Source organism: Tupaia chinensis, unplaced genomic scaffold (genome assembly GCF_000334495.1).
Source record: "Tupaia chinensis unplaced genomic scaffold, TupChi_1.0 Scaffold000671_1, whole genome shotgun sequence".
Taxonomy (NCBI): domain Eukaryota; kingdom Metazoa; phylum Chordata; class Mammalia; order Scandentia; family Tupaiidae; genus Tupaia; species Tupaia belangeri.
This window is the reverse complement of record NW_006160193.1, coordinates 3,650,695-3,654,291: the sequence shown is the minus strand read 5'-3', so window position 1 is coordinate 3,654,291 and position 3,597 is coordinate 3,650,695. Positions and strand designations below refer to the sequence as shown.

General features: G+C 51.7%; 1 protein-coding gene across 1 annotated transcript in view; it reads right to left on the bottom strand.

The window, feature by feature from the left end:
* The window catches only part of EML1 (EMAP like 1), a gene marked incomplete in the record, with an annotated part of 190,152 nt that overhangs the window by 149,405 nt on the left and 37,150 nt on the right, over positions 1 to 3,597 (bottom strand).

Below are 3,597 nucleotides of genomic sequence, written 5' to 3'. Positions count from 1 at the left end.
CGTGTGTGTGTATGTGTGTGTGTGTGTGTGTGTGTGTGTGTGTGTGTGTGTCCAAAATACCAAAAGGAAGCAGATACGGAGAAGGGATTGCCATAGAGGTGTTCTCTCCTCTCTCTCTCTCTCTCTCTCTCTTTCTTTCTCTCTCTCTGGTAAGTGCATGTGCCCTCTAGCAAAAACATAAACTAAAACAAACAAACAAAACAAAACAAAAAGAATGGTATTAGGTTTCTAAACAGCAATGATAGGAGCTAGAAAGATATAGAAAATGCAAACTGAAAAAAATTAAAAACCCATTTATTTATTTATTCCGAAAGTGGGAGAGACAGAGAGAGCATCCCTAATGGAGTCTCGATGCTGTGACCCACCACTCAGCCGGCCCGGACCGGCACGTGTGCTCTCCAAGTCCTCAGCTCGGTGGCCTTCCCACGTGGGTCTGCCTTAGAGGACCCAGCACTTCACCCCTGCCGTCAGTCAACGCTGTACGGAGAAGGTCGTGCAGGGACATTTCTGAGATATAGTAAGTGCACAGGTTTAAGGAGTAGAATGTCATCTTGCAGTCCGTGCATACAATGTATCGTAGCTAAATTGGCAACGACTACTGCCACCAGCCCGGCCATTTGCTGTTCCCTTGTGTTGGGGACATTTGGAGTCCTCTTTTTTAGCTACTGTGAGATACACAGTGAGTTGTTAACTACATTCACCCAGCTGTATTTTTTAACAGACATTGTTCCTCCTAAAAAAAGTTTTAACTGCCAGAAGGCTCACACACTCACTAGAAAGAAAGACTGAGAGAGAGAGAGAGAAAGAATGGGGGTGGCCGTGCGTCAATCCTTTTTCCCTATTCCTCCATTGCATCATGATTTGGGGCACACGCACCAGCACACGCATGCGCACGCACCAGCACACGCATGCGCGCACACACAGCATGTTTTTGAAGTGTAGGGGTTAGGATTCGAACCATCAGAGGCCACATGGGATCTGGCTGTCCATGCACAGCACTTAACCGCTGTGCTCCAGACAGGCTCACGGACATTGCCCTCTTACTCATCTGTAGTCCAGGCTCCATTCTCTAACCTCACTCTGCAACCCCCCTCGCCTCCGCGGCCTCTGACAGCCTTCATCTCTCTGCTCCTATGAGATCATCCTCTTCTGTTTCCACATATGTGAAAACACATGCTCTTCTTCTCTGTGTGCATTCTTAAGCATGTCATTTCAAAATTAAGACTCTATACAATAAGCATGATAGTTAAATGTTCAGCTCTACACCCCAGGGGCTCTATACTAATTAATTTCACAGGCTTTTACGTTTCCTCCACTAACAGCAGATGCAACTGCTTCCCTTCAGCTTCATCTGTGAGGGCATTGAGAATACCTCTTCTACATGCTTAATATATGAACGCGTGGCCTGCTAAAAGCTTATTTTTGCTTGTAGGCCATCTGATTGCATCATGTCAGAGCAGCCAGAAAATATTCTTAGAAGATAGCCATAGTTTAGAAAAACCATCTGCTTTCCTTGCGAGAGGATAACACACACTGTATCGAAATTGGGCTGTGGAAATGGTTGCGCACAAATGTTACTTTTTGTGCCGCTTACAACGTCTTGGATGACTCTTCAGAATGTTTCATTCTAAGTCCTCGTTGCCGTCCCAATACTGCCGTTATGCAGAAAGCAGGAGGCCAATAAGTAGCCTAAGATGCATGTACTAGGCGTGCCTTCCAAGTTGATGCAAAAATGATATCTAGTAAAAGTCACACCACAGCAGTGGAAACGTGTCTTCCACACCATGGCCAGCTGGTCTGCTCCAGGGCAACTGGAATCTATTAGTTACCCTCGAGCTCCCAAGTCCCCAGGGGCTCCTGCTGCCTCTGAAGGAAGAGGGACGCTAGCTGGGAGCCTGCACTCACGGGCCAGGCCGACCTTCCCAGCGTGGGATCTGTCTGCCCCTGCGGCGGTCTGCTCACCTGAGGTGGACCCGTTGTTCTCAGGACTGCCAAGCCCTTCCGCATCTCCACCTTGCCTGTTCCTCCCACCCCCAGTGACGCACATCTCCATCTCTCAGGGTTCATCTGCAGTGCCACCTCTTCCGAGAGCCAGCCCTCCCTGCTGGGTCCCTGCTGCCTCCTCTGAGCTCCGGGGCCCTGGTGCTGGTCCAGGTGCGTGACTCTCCTCTGAGACCTTGCCTAGCTCACCCACTGAGCTCCGCGCCCTGAGCACAGGGACCGGATCCCTCCTGGGTGTTCTGGAACAGGCAGCAGATGTGACCTGAAGGCCCAGCATCCTACAGATTCTGGGCTCCTATGACTTTTCAAGACTGTTGTGACGTTCGGCCTGGTGTCTTGGGCGGTTGCCAGCAAACCACAATCCTAGTTACATGACGGCGTTTGCACGTGCGTTGGTATGAACAAGGAGCACTCTCTCTCTCTCTCTCTGTATTTTTTAACCAGAAAAGCTCCTTAAGATCATTGGACTAGTTTCCATTTTAAACTACTTAGTAAATTGCACTTTTGGCTCTTTAACTGGCTAGGATAAATTTAGCTTTTTTCCCTTAAAGTCAGGCTGTCAGTGGGATTTGCAATTAAGATTTCCACTGCCGACTTGCTTTATTGTTCAAGAGGATGTTGGCAGGCACCCGTCCTCTGCTCTCCTCCCTGTACCTACTCCCCATCCAGGACTTCGTGGGGGGCAGAAAGAGGGCCCCTCACCTTAGGCCATAGGGGGCCCATAAGCAGGAGGCCGTGAATGGCAGGCAGGGCGTGTGAGGAGGCTTCACACGTTTCCCGGAAAGTGTGTATTACAAAAAAACGATGTGTGGATTTCAAAATGTTTTGCACCAAAATAAATGCATACTTTAATTCCATTTCTCTACGAACGTTTCACAGTCCCCGTGTACGCCCAGGCTGTAAACCGTACCCATCATACAGCTTAGCACCCTGTGCTGGTCCAGGCCTCATGGGATCCATTAAAACCGGGTGGCAGCCTACACGGCCGGGCTGTGGCAGGGCCTGGAGACCTCTGCTGTGCCAGGCATGAACCCTTTAGTTGCTGGACAGGGAGTGGTCTGAGGGGGGCTGAGAACAGAGCCCGGGTGGCAGGGAACAGGGGTACACCTGCAGGGGCTGGCTTAGGGAGCAGAACAGGAATGCTGAGGGTTAAAGACATGTTCGATCTTCCCACAACCACATAGGCAGACCAGGGTCCTACTGACCCAGCCCTGCCAGGCCCCACAGTGCCCAAGGGCAGCATGGTGAGGGCGTACATGTGTGTACCAGGCCACTGGCCCTGCGACCAGAGTCATTTCCTCCTGAAATCCCTCTCTACTCTAGAATCCTCGGCTCTTGGCTCCCTCCCCACTGCCCTGACTTCCTGGAGCCACCAGGAATCCTTCAGGTCCAGCTCTCCTTGGCTGCCTCCAGCGTAGGTCCCACAGCCCAGGACCCTGGCCCTCAGTAGAATAGCCCTGGGGGCATGCTCACCCAGCTTCAGGAAGCAGGAGACAGCTGCCAGGCAAGGCTTCCCTGGGACAGCAGCCGCTGCCCTCCTCCCGGAGCCGGAGCCGGAGCCTGGGAGGCAGAGGCAGCGTTGGGGCAGGGGGGCCG